Source organism: Lepisma saccharinum, chromosome 9 (assembly GCF_977018435.1).
Source record: "Lepisma saccharinum chromosome 9, izLepSacc3.1, whole genome shotgun sequence".
Lineage (NCBI taxonomy): Eukaryota > Metazoa > Arthropoda > Insecta > Zygentoma > Lepismatidae > Lepisma > Lepisma saccharinum.
The window spans coordinates 50,859,442-50,873,696 of NC_139237.1; positions in this window are offsets into that span (position 1 = coordinate 50,859,442).

A 14,255-nucleotide genomic window follows, 5' to 3' on the forward strand; every position below is an offset into this window, starting at 1 on the left:
TCTGGCTCCCCGGTCGAAATGTGCGGGGGCGCCGTCGTGTTGAAACCAGATACGTTGTCTACCTGCCAGTGGCACGTTTTCCAAAAGTTCAGGTAATACGTCATGTAGAAACACCCGATAATTCCCACCACACAAAGTAGATGGCAAAATGTACGGGCCTATCAAGTGGTCACCTACTACGCCACACCACACATTCACTGCGAACCTATGTTGATGATGGCGCACAATGATTGCATGCGGATTGTCCATATCCCAGACGTGGCTGTTGTGGCTATTAAACATGCCGTCCCTGGTGAACATTGCCTCATCGGTCCACAAAACTATTGTTGGGAACTCTGGAATGGAAAGAGTTTGTTGCACGTACCATTGGCAGAAATCCATGCGTAGGGGAAAGTCCGTGGGCAGTATGTGGTGCACCTTATGCAATTTGTATGGGTGCAATCCCTCCTCTCGAAGAACGCGGAACACATTGCTATGGTGGGTTTGTTGAGTACGAGCAATGACACGTGTGCTGGTGTCAGGACGGTCTCGTATCGCGTCCAACACGTCTTCTTCAAATTGCACAGTGCGCACAGTGCGGGGTCTTCCACAATCCCACCTACGGGGTAGTAGAGATCCAGTTTCACGCAGTCGAGCATCAAGTCTTTGAAAGAGTGCATGTGCTGGTAATCGCCTATTGGGAAAACGTTCGTGATACAAACGACGTGCTTCACGGCTGTTTCGGTTTGCCTCTCCATAAACGAGATGCATATCAGCAAGCTCGTGGGTAGAGTACTCCACCATTGTCTTGTTCGAGAACTGCCCAGAAACAGGGGCACTTTCCCTCCGAGTGACGGATCACAACTACCGTGATTAGCACCCACGTAATGTCACACAGGTGTCCACGCAGTTGTTGCAAACCGAGAAAGAACACGGGAATACGTACTCTACGTACAGTATTCCTTAGCGCAATTCAACCATACACACACGCCAGACTAAACTCCACGCTGCGAGACGCAGAACAAGACAGGAAAAACAACGGTCGACTACAGTCTCTACGTAGTATCCACCAACACTAATACGTAACAGGTGACCTACACTCACAGCGCCTCTAGTGGAGCTTTCTGTACCAATTAGCTGAAATCAATCTGAGCGTAATTTGACGGCATAGCGTCATTTTCGAGTGAATTTCCTATTTCCCGAGTGTGGGACGGTGTCCCAGCAGTAGTGGGACATGTGGACATACGTCGTCATTTTTTACTGCCTACATTCCGATCTCAACATTATGTAGAAAATAGTAGTAAATTTCCTATATTTTCCATCGGGATTCCCCACTTTCTTTGAGAGTCACCTTGCGCAATTTACACTGGGCCTCAATTGCTGCACCATTGTATTCGTCAGGCACGATTTTGTTTGTATTCTTTTATTCCGACATTGATATCTTTCTTCCTTCTTGAGTTATTGTACTTTACGCATGGTGTGAGGCGATTTTCGCACGCCTGTCACTCGCAAACGGTGCCGATTTCGACATTTTTTCACATGACATTTTTTCCTCGTTTTTACTTGTCGAACCACCTCCCAAGCGTTGTAACAGGTATTTTGCAACACCCTGTATACTGTGTAATTGAAATATTAATATGATCTATACCAATATCTTAATTTTAACTAACTCGTTTGTACTCACAACAACTGTTACAGCTCTCACCTTTCGTGCGAGCGGTTCCAGGTTGAAGTCACCGAGCGCGAGCTTGGAAACGTCGGCGATAACCTACCTTCGTGAGGACAACGAGGACTCTGCTTCAAATAAATAGATGTGGAATTTGGTCTTGAGATCCAGAAAACAGCGGCGATGGGAATCGATACGCTTATCGTGCACCATCCAATGAAAATCCTTTGGACAGATATTGGGACAGATATTCCGTTTAATTTTTAATATTCATCCGCCTATTTTCACATTAACTACACAACTATTTTTTTCCTGGAACGTTTCTAGTTGCGCGGCAGAAATAAGCGACGCGAGCTAAACATATTTAGACTATCTTCACATCGTACACTCATGTTTAGTAATACCGTCACACACGATCTAGCTTAAGTGTTGTAAGGAGTAACCTTTTCGAGGAGAAGCCAAGTATATCCAGTATGATCATCATTAGGGATGCTGCTGTCCCTGTGTACTGAGGCCACCTTTACAGTGACCAGTCCTGTAAATATTAAGTTCTGTTGGCTATAGTTCATGCTAATACCGCGAGCATTAGTTTTAATGAATACATTTTAGATATGTTCAATAGAAAAATGTACGTGTATATTGGCTTTTTATATTTAGAGGCAAGGCAGTAATTATTTTAATTTTATTAGAACCTAGGTAGTGACGTGGTGATAAAAGAGGTTGAACAAATGTCCCTTTTTCCTCACTCTCTGGGACAACAATGGATTTGCACCTCTGAAATAGGAATATCCTTCCGCCTAGGCAACCCAACTAACTCAACTGTGTATTGGGTTGCAAACAAGACAGGATGTAGTTGAAATGACGCTCGATTTGTGTTCCGAGTTACAATCATTTCACAGGAGTTTCTTTTACAATTAATCATTTTCTAGCAAACATTAACACTGATAAACAACTAGTACCCGCGTATTAGAAGAATGGAACATGAGTTTCGAATGTAGTGTGAAGACAACCAGTTTTATATGTTGTAGAATACCAACGAAATCAGTGTTTGATCTATTTCGTCCTTTTACGTAAGAGAAACATACACAAGAAACGTGTAACATTCGTAGGTACTGCATCATCTAAAGAAACAAAATATCGAACTAACTATGGCAGGCAAGCACGGTATACCAATTGAATAGTGGTAACGTCGCCGTCTTGTAATTAGAGGGTACAGAGATTGATTGATACTCGGTAAAAGCATGTAGTGGTTCTGATCACGCTGAATCTGTAGGTCCAATCCCGTGTAGTCTATTTGTGCACAACATGGACTAAATATAAAGAAATACAGGGAAACAATTTGCACGACATACTGTGTATGTAGGTTCGTTTTTATGTAAGTAAACGTTATGCTCTAATAGGATAATCGGCATGAGACCTATTGTTTAAACAGTTAAGGGATATTGAGTTTAAAACGTTTGCATGATTTTATATATAATTTATTTGTATAGTTTCGTTATTATTTACCATTGTCATATTACCTAGAAAGACAGAAAATCTGCACAAAATAAGATGCACTGGTACATAAAATTTGTAACTAAATTCTGATTATGTGACTCAAGTACGAATGCAACATTTAAATGTTACAAAATGAATTTCCTGGGTATGGTCGCACGTCAATAAGAAACTTCAAGACGTTCACAGTCAAGTCTAACTGTGGTTACCGGAGATTTTCCTTGACCAATAGATGAAATGTTCAAGCAATATATTTGCATAAATATATATAGTCCATTTCAGAACATTTTCAAACAAAACGTCCTTCTCATTTGTTAATTTCTTCGTTTCTCTGTTGATTTATAAAACATGGATTTTATCTGTATTCATGATTTTTCAAATAAATAAAAAAAACTCAGTACTCTCATTTTCCAATGTTATAGAAAGCTGTATTAGATTTTTTGAAGTCCCGTTATGTTCAAAGGCTAACCAGTACTGGACAAACAGTTTAAAAATGGTATCCGAACCAGTATGTGCTCCACCGGGTATCAAACCTGGACCAGCGTGATTATAAGGCGATGACGTTAACACTGCGCTATCGGAGAGACGCTATATAATGGTGTAAAGTAAGATAATACATTAACTTCAGAATCTGGTCTACTCAACATAACTAAACATACAATCACATAATGATAGCAGACAAAAATACAGATTTATTTATTCTTGTACTCATCCACTGTAAGAAAGAAGTTAATGTAAACAAAACCACGTGACGTCTAAGAAACAAGACGATTTGCTATGTGTTAGAGCCGGTGTTACTTTGCCTACGTAAATATTGGTCGTGTCTGTTAAACACATATTAAAAGTTCCAACAAAAAAAATAGAAGCTAAGTTTACTTGTATAGTCTTGTCACATGGATTATATTCGTATGCGCAGGATTTCAGACAGCTGCCATTCAACCAATATATTTATTTAGAAGAGAACAGAGAATAGCCGTTACAGGTACAAACGCCTGTAGCATATGCAATCCAAACAGCACTAGTAAACTTGAGGTTGCATACCCTACAGGTAATCGCCGTAACTGAATGTCATAATGATTGCAGCTTCTGAAACAGATTTTGACTTCAAACAAATCACTGACTGAAAACTACCTTATACATATTATTTTTTATGAAATTTCGGATACAGCTAAAATGCTATTTATTTCAATAATTTCGGTGAGATGAACTAAAATAGTAAACGATATAGATTTTTCTACCCCCAAACATTTCCTTCAGTAATAATTACAGAGGCAGAGATAGGGAACAAGTAGATTAACCAATAGAAAATTTTATAAACTGATAGCTTTTGAAATTGTATTTCAATGCAACATAAACCAACTCGATCGAATCGTCTAGACATGAGTGGCGAGATCAATTTTACGTGATTTCTCGATACACTAGAGTCCATTACAGACCATGTAATCAAGTTCAGTTTATTTTGAAAACTTACAAATACTAGATAATCACTATCAAATATCTGCAGTAGTCGGACAATAGGCGATCAATATTTAATACATGCATGCGAAGTAATAATGAAAAACTAATTTCGGAGCTAAATATACATGATGTATCAAAAATAATAGCGCAAACTGACACAAGTGAAAGTACACGATAATAGAAGCAAAAAGTATCAGTAAACATGGGTCTGCAAACGAGCAGTTTTCGAGATATTCGCGAATGTGTGATTACAAGATGCCACTGACTTCATTGTTTGTAAATGTCGTCCTAGTTGGTAAAATGCTAATAATGTGCGAATGTGTGGGTACAAGCCGTACCACCTCTCGGAAATGTTTTGTTTTGTAAACAAAGAGCAAACCTCTAACCGCGCAAGGAGTAAAGCACTCGGTGTTTACAAAATGCAATCAATGACGGCTTGTAACCACATATACGCACACATTATTAGCATTTTGCCAACTAGGACGACGTTTACAAACAATGAAGTCAGTGGCATCTTGTAATCACACATTCGCGAATATCTCGAAAACGGCTCGTTTGCAAACCATGTTCACTTAGACCTCTTTGCTTCTATTATCGTGTACTTTCACCTGTGTCACTTTGCTCTATTGTTTATGAGACACCCTGTATACTTATGTAGAATAATGGATGAAAAAATTACAAGGGAATTCCAAATTATCTACATCGGCGTGCTCATTTGTAGGAACATTTCGTACCTATATCGTGAACAAATAGTATCTATCGTGTACCAATTATCATCTCGTATGCTTATAGAGAAAGTAGTAGAAACCGCCATTAAATTATCTTGCATTTAATATGAATGTGGTACATACAGTCACCGGCAATACGAATGGGATACCTAGATTCTGAAATACTCTGCGGAAATTGTAGAAGTTGCCATTCAAATTTGTTATTAAAATCCACTTGTCGGCCTTACAGTTATGAAACACACATAACGTCTTTCAGAAAAGCGAGTCTTTCATTATCTAGGTGTCCCACTTTTATTGCCGGTGACTGTACAATTGCGGTGTTTCAGTCACTACGGCACGTAACAGACACGTGGTAGATCCTTGTTCGATCCCTTGGTGTCAGGTAGATTTTTCCATTAATGCATATACATATATTGCTACCCTTGTATGGGTATTATATCAACTCTACTATTCGATATCGAGAATGTGTGGAGCCCTAACTACACATCACCGGTTTAGTGTCACAAGCTGGAGATTTGTTGGTATTCGCCCTTCGTTACCTGAACTTTTATTCAACTAAATTGCGGATTACATGTTTTACACGCTTGTAAACACTGGAAATAAGAAACCGAGATAATACATCGATAGCAGACACGCTCAGCAATATAAATGGGACATGTCTGTGTTGGTCCGCGCGTCTCTTCCATATAGCTGATGCGATGAGACCACGATTCATACAGAGCGAAGCAGGGTCAATTTGATTGGATGCTGTGTGGTTTTTTGTGGTGCGAAGCGGCACGTGATAGGTACATAACGGAGCATTTAGCAGGAAATTTCAGTAGCCAAAAGCACGTGCTAGATATCATTGTATCCTGTGCTTTTGGTCGAGTTTGAGAGTGATGAGTCGATCATTTCCCGTTGTCGGAAAGTTCATGAAGTTCATGCTCTTTAGAGGGAAATCACCGCTAAGAATCAGCATTCTCACTGCGAAAAACTACTTTAACCTTATAAAAATTTAAACTTAATGGGCTCTCACAGTTGTGTGTCGACCAGCATTTGAGCTACAATTCTTTCCTTGCTTCCAAGAGACCTAAAATGCCAAAAAAAACTATTCCTCGCATCAACCGTGCCAAATGTATATTCCCACGTTTTCTTACGGTAGGTTTAAAGTGAACCAACCACCTTGACAGATTTCCCACGAATATTACACTGATCTACTATATAGCTGCTAACAAATTCCAGCAAAGTTGGTTGCAATTATTTGTATCACAAACTTGCGTCCCTCTGTCCCTTCCTTTCATTAAGCGCAAAGTACATTTCAAAGGGTTTTTTTTATTGGTAGATTGTGACTCAAGTAAGATTCTAGCGCTTCCGCCAGTCTACTTCCTAACCAAAAATATAGTGTTCACTAAGTTTTCAAACATCAAAATTTGGAAAATGGTAATACTATTTATACACAACTTTTAGTAACATTTCGATCGTTAGTGCCTCGTTTCTACACTAAGCTCACATATACATTTCTTGCCCAAAAACGCAAAAATATTAATACGATATTGAGAGACAGTATGGGCAATCAAAGCAGGGAGTGTGATAGCCTATATACAAACTGTATGAAGCCCTTATCCAAAAATAAAATGTGCAGTGCAACCCAACGAGGGAGGCATCGCCCAGCTAGTGTCCCTTGTGGCTTGATGATGTCTTTGTAGCATTATATCGCTCTTTGTATGTCCTTTGATATAACAATAAATGGCAGTGGCTACCCTGAATCTGTGGCACGTGATTGCATACATAGAGGACAGAAAAAAGTATTTTGAGAGCTTGTTGCTACGAAACTAGAAAAACGTTGGTTTTGAACGACGACACACTGGATGTGTGTATAAACCAACCCACGTATACATGCAGACATAGGTGACATAGGTGTTGCGAAGGTGTAATAGCGGGTTCTCATCCCGGCCTGGGTATTAATCTTTTATTGTGAGTGTTCCCAAATCAATTTCGTCTAATCACACATTCCCATCATCGCAGCAATTAGAAGTATGTGGGAGAGAAACGACGTCAAATCAAATATATTGCAGATATACACGCGGGACGTGCAAATATTGACTTTTTCCTTGTAACTATTTAAATCCATTTGTACACAACCTGTTTAGAAACCATACCAAAGGTTTATGCTTTGTTCCGAGAATCTCAGGGGCAGGAGAATGAAACTAAATCCTCTGCGCAAGTTGTGACTCGAGAGGTTGCTCCACATACTAGCTTTCTCCCCTTCTCTACCGTTACGCTCGGCGCTGCTTCACAGATTCTTCAGACTAGAGTATAGATTTCTCCAAGGTGTACCCAAATGATACATGAGAAACGCTAATTCTAGTTTCAGCCCCTTTGAAAGCAAAATGCGTAGTCCAATAGACCAATGTGTGGATATAGGGTCACATGACATTCCCGTCCACTGTGTATCCATTGGCCACTCAACTTCTAATGTTGTAATTACCTTACAGATGGACAAGTGTGTCAGGAGCTAGATGCAATGCACATATCTATATGTTTGGTCAACGTGTTGCTGCATCTTTGATGTTGCTACTGCATTGAGTAAACTATCTATATGCAAACTAGGTGTTTCTCTAATACTTCTATGAATAAACCTGCTAAAGATTAACATGTATTAATCTAATAATTAATTACGATCCGCTGTAATGCTGCGATTAGGTACCTTGTACCGTAAAGAAAACTAAACGTTTATTTGTTTCGCAGTTGAAAAAACAAGAACAGCAGATATCGTACATTGTTGAACTATTTGTGACTGGGTTTCCTTTTGAGAGAAAATAATAGAAAATGTTTGATTGGTTGATCGATTTGGCTTACTTTACTTCGCTTTTCTTCCACTTTTGGCTAATCGCGAAGATGGAGAGCGATGATATAATAAATGGACACTCACAAAGGATACCCATGTAGAGGTCGGGATTCGCTGTATTAACCACTCCGCCACGGAGGTCGGCAATAATGGTACATTAATAATTAGTTACTTCTAACAGAGTTAATTTTTATCGTAAGAAATTTCAGTTAACTAAACTATTGCGGCTACTTTTTCGAATGAGAAACTATGTTCGATCATATTTCGCAATGAAAAATTTGTCATTGTTACTTTTCTCGAGTAAGACATTAACGTACCTATCTCAACTCTAAAATGCTAATAAATTTCATTTGTCTAGGAAATATCTTCGTTGTTGTGCACAGTTACGAGCAGGAACCTTCACATTATATTGTGTTACATCAAGTGCTAATAAATGTCATTTATCTAGGAAATAGCTTCATTCTTGTGCACAGTTAAGAGCAGGAACCTTCACATTATATTGTGTTACATCAAGTGCTAATACATTTCACTTATCTAGGAAATATCGTCATTGTTGTGTACAGTTAAGAGCAGGAATCTTCACATTAAAATGTGTTACAGCAAGTGCTAATAAATTCCATTTATCTAGGAAATATCTTCATTGCTGTGCACCGGTAAGAGCAGGAACCTTCACATTAAAATGTGTTACATCAAGTGCTAATAAATTTCACTTATCTAGGAAATATCGTCATTGTTGTGTACAGTTAAGAGCAGGAACCTTCACATTAAAATGTGTTACATCAAGTGCTAATACATTTCACTTATCTAGGAAATATCGTCATTGTTGTGTACAGTTAAGAGCAGAAACCTTCATATTATAATGTGTTACATCAAGTGCTAATAAATTTCACTTATCTAGGAAATATCGTCATTGTTGTGTACAGTTAAGAGCAGGAACCTTCACATTAAAATGTGTTACATCAAGTGCTAATAAATTTCATTTATCTAGGAAATATCTTCATTGTTGTGTACAGTTAAGAGCAGAAACCTTCATGTTATAATGTGTTACATCAAGTGCTAATAAAGTTCATGTATCTAGGAAATATCGTCATTGTTGTGTACAGTTAAGAGCAGGAACCTTCACATTAAAATGTGTTACATCAAGTGCTAATAAATTTCACTTATCTAGGAAATATCGTCATTGTTGTGTACAGTTAAGAGCAGGAACCTTCACATTAAAATGTGTTACATCAAGTGCTAATACATTTCACTTATCTAGGAAATATCGTCATTGTTGTGTACAGTTAAGAGCAGGAACCTTCACATTAAAATGTGTTACATCAAGTGCTAATAAATTTCATTTATCTAGGAAATATCTTCATTGTTGTGTACAGTTAAGAGCAGAAACCTTCATGTTATAATGTGTTACATCAAGTGCTAATAAAGTTCATGTATCTAGGAAATATCGTCATTGTTGTGTACAGTTGAGAGCAGGAACCTTCACATTAAAATGTGTTTTGAAAGTAGTCAATAATAATAATGTGCCATTTTTAAAAAATAAAAGGAATATGAAAAATCATTACATTCTTTCCAGAAGTTATAACATCATGTTCCATTTGGATAACTTCAGAATAGCTTCTTGGGTGTATGAGAACAATGAATCTATGTTGATGGTAGCATCATCCCTCGCTGTTTTTGTCGTCCCCGCACGAACTATTTTCAAATGAACGTGATGAAAGGGAGAGAGAAAAGGCATCTGAAGCTCTCAATCGAATTGCTTCGAGCTCCTGCGGGCGTAACCTAGCAACACTTGATTTCTGGCAAATACCCCTTTAAAATTAAAGTTCGACAAAGAATGGGAGGTGTGCGGGGAAAGAACTATGTTGGCGAATGAATCTCTCTCACTCTGCTTCTCTCTCTCTCTCTCTTTCTCATACACGTACTACCCCCACCATAATACCTTTCGAACCATGTTAAAACCGCATTCAGTATTGTCGAAAATTAATACGGGCGGTTTGGCACATTCAGACGATTGTGTCGAGTTTACGCCAAACGATTCCATACATTTCCACTGTTCCGCAGTTATTATTTTTCCCAGGAAAATCTTCCCCCATACGGGAGAAGGGAATCTGTGATAATGGCTACCATGCGAACCTACAGAGACATTTGTTAACAACAGAAAGGCTTTTTTTTTTAAAAAAAATGTAATTTCATTTCAATTTAATTTGTAGCTCTGCAGAAAGGAAGATTGTTCGTAACTTACCAAATCCGCCGACTCTGCATTGCATCAAAAAGCTTTCTCTAAAGCAAGCAAAGGTTTCCGCAAAAAAACGATTCTTGAATTCAGCCCAGCAATTTCTGATCAAAAAGAGCATTCGGTACAAGTCCTCAGAGATCTAACAAACTAAATACGAGGTCATAGTTCACATACATTGCTTAGTACTAAATTATAATTGATATTGTACTGCAAGGTCTCGAGGATAGTACAATAGTTCAACTTTGAAATAAAAAGGGGGGATTGGGTTAGAACTGTTACAGTCAGACTATAGCGTTGGGGCCGTAAGTTCAAGGAAACCGCACAAAAATGAGAGCTGAAGGGACACAAGTGACAAGACCATCGAATTGAATTGAATTGGTGATTTTTAAATCTACAGTAATTCTAATCGGGACTGGACCTACAGTTTAACCACTACGTGTCTCCTCCGGATATCGAACCCGGGACCCCTTAATCACAAGGCGACGACGCTACCACTGCGCTATCGGGAGACCAAAAAGACCGTCGACTATTAAAATGTCTTAGTATTGTGATAATAGCAAAGTTAAACAACGAAAAGTCCTTTTACTTACTTATTTCATGAAAGAAGCTAAAAGGAATGAGTTTTTAGCTTTTAAATATATATAATAATGTTAATCATATGCTCCTATAATTCAAAGTATACAAGCGTTATTAATACCGAGCATGAAATTAGTGTAAGTCAAATGAAATGATAACAAAACAACAACAATGATAATAATATCGGCAGGACCCAAAACAAATGATAAGCCTAGGAGCCTAAAATTTTACAAATCCTTCCCTGCTGGCAGTTAATTATTTCAGAAAGAACCGTTCCACAGAAGTGTTTTCTATCTTCAAATATGTTTAAGACAAACGCGTCCGAAGATTTGTTTATGTTAATTCCAAATGTTTTAATTTGAAATGATTCTTGGTCGCGCTGGACCCTTGCATGCGCCAACAAACTCCTTCTCGAGAATTATTCTCTTTTCGCTACGATATTTCAAATTACGTAAAGGTGTAGCTCTTAACCCTATTTTCTGTCATAGCCTATATATATGTATATAGACAACAAGCAAACCATACAAATACCCTACAGAAATTGTGTGCTCAACCGGGGTCCAGAATGTCTTGGGTCCGAGTCGTTTATGCGCGGGTGTTCATAACGTGTATGTACAGAGCATGTGTTCTCTGATTTCATGATAATTGTACTTTTGTCTATTCAAAATTAATTTTGTAAGTTTTCAGGATATTCGAGGATATGAAGAGAAATTATCATTTAGTCCCTAAGGACACGTGTACAGGCGTAGATTTTTTTATTATTATTATTATTACTATTTGCAATAGGTACCTTAGACCACCATTCTCAGTACATTTTCTGTGAACTCTTCCGACTGTTACAACCTAAAATCATCTGTGAGAATGCATTTGTTCTGCTCGGACTTCCGCATAAACACGGCATGGATAAATTTTGCCCACACGCGCGCTCGCCCGTTTCAATTTTGTTTCTTCGAGTTCTTTTTTTTTTCAAATTTTAATCAACCGTGAAACACAATAAACGTGTTCCAAAGCAATAAAATAAATTTAAACAATAAATTGTATAAAACAATTATAATTCTGATGTACCAAGTAACTTTGCTTGAGGGTAATATTTACCCAGCGCGCATCGTTGTGTCGCAGCGGAGGGCGAATTTGATTGATTTAATTGACTGAGATGGTGTTTTAAGTCCACATTGTGCACATTAAGGCTAATCGGGACTGGGCCTACAGTTTAAAGTGGGATCCGAACCACTATGTGCTATCGAACCCGGGACGCCTTGATTACAAGACGACGTTCCAGAATTTGAAACTACGCTACTATTTTTCATTTTATCTTCTGCATTTATGCACTGTTTATCCTCATCGTCGCGATTAACCAAACAGAAAAACAATAGAATGAGGGTATGTAATCTATGTGTCGTGCCGGCAGGGGACGGACAATGACCAATAGAGAGAGAAAAACATAAAAAAAGACGAAAGCAAAGAGGCGTGGGAAGAAATGAAGCATTCTCCACTCTTCTCCAAGCAACCCCCTTGACATTCTTCCAAAATGGTCTCCGGCCACTCAGTGACAATCACCCTCTCTCCGGGTTCCAAAAACAAACCCGGCTAATGACTCCCAGATTGAAGACCCGGGCTGACCCGATGCGGTGGCCCACCTAATTGGCAGGGAGAGGATCCAATGAAAAATCACGAAGGGTTTTCCTTCGTCCTTTTTCCTCCTGTGGATTAATGAAACTCCTCGTATCGGAGGACCCCAAGACAGATAGACGTTTGAGCTGGAACTGAAATCGGGTGAGGGAGGGAAGGGGGACTCGATCAATGATGTAAAGGCGAAAAGTGGCAGATCTACCCCATAGTGCAATGTATAACCCTTAAATTTATACACAAATTGGATATACAAAGGCTTTCTTTCCAAACCTTTCATGACTGAAAAAACTGGGAACTCAACAACTCTCTCCGGGCATCTCTAACCCAGAACATTTATTGACTACGCAACAAATGTCTTCCATCCTTACCAATTTCATTAAGGTCAATGGTTCTTTCCCATTCTGTCTTAGTAAGTTTCTTCACTTAACTATTTTGGTACAAATATATTTCGCAAAAGTTTTCTTTACAAAATTAAGAGCTTTGTTACATTTTAGTTTCAATGTTTCTCGATTGTACGTAACGCATGGTTTTATTTATGCAGCATTGAGTTCAGATTTATCTAGTTGTTAATTTGCTGGGGAACAGATTATTTGAAGGGAAAGGGGAAAATAAAGATTGATTGATTGATTTGTTGTTTTAAGTCCACTCTATGCGTAGAAAGGCTAATGTTAAAAAAAATGTTGAGTCAACAAACGTATGCACTCAATTTGCAACTCAAAAGGTACAAAAACATATTCTTTGATGAATTGAATTGTCAAACGTATGAAACGAAAGAAATTATGTTGGGAAATCCAGCTGAGCAACAACATGGCGGGAAATAACACCACTACCTCTCTCACGACCGAAAAGTGACTTACCTGTCCACCCTACCAATACTTTCTTTGCAAAGAATACTCCATTTCCCGTTGGCCCTATTTCCTTAATTTTATTTGTCATTGTGTAATTTGCGTTTACTGCAAAAGGTAAATAGCAAAAAAGGTTTAACATTTTCAATTTCCTCATATTGTAAGCGGTTCATTATTCGTATACACATATGTAGATATATTAAATCGTGAACACTGGAGAAGGAGGTTGATTGATTTGCATGATTTTACTTCGCGTTCTGTGCCAGTTGTGGCTAATTTGCGAAGATCGGCACGAGTGATGATATGATGAAATTGATGAATGGACACCCATGCCTAAGCCGGGATTCGAACCCGGGACCCCTGGCATCGTAGCGCAATGTGCTAACCACTACGCTACGGGGGTCTGCTGGGGAAGGCACCAATGACGAGTAACAACACCTACAAGTTGGTGTCGATGTTTCGGTGGAGAGATGCTACCCGTGATCTTATCTTCTCGGTTCAAAAGTAACACAGTAGCATAATTCATGAAGCATATTTCGCAGGTTGTTTCTAGATAGTCTGACCTGCCCAAACTTTCCATAAATATACACAAACCGCACTGAAAGAGGTCGATCCTGAATATTCCATACGCTTGACAAAAATCTTTCGTCAACATCTAGCCCCAGGGAGTTTCCACTCCGAGTATGGTGGTCCATTCAATCAAGAAAAGGTTGCTTTCTTCGAAATCACTGCATTCACTTCATCTGTTGACCAGATACTCTCTGTCTACCATCCCATTCAGGAAATTCGAAGATCCCCGCGAACAATGCTCCATTCT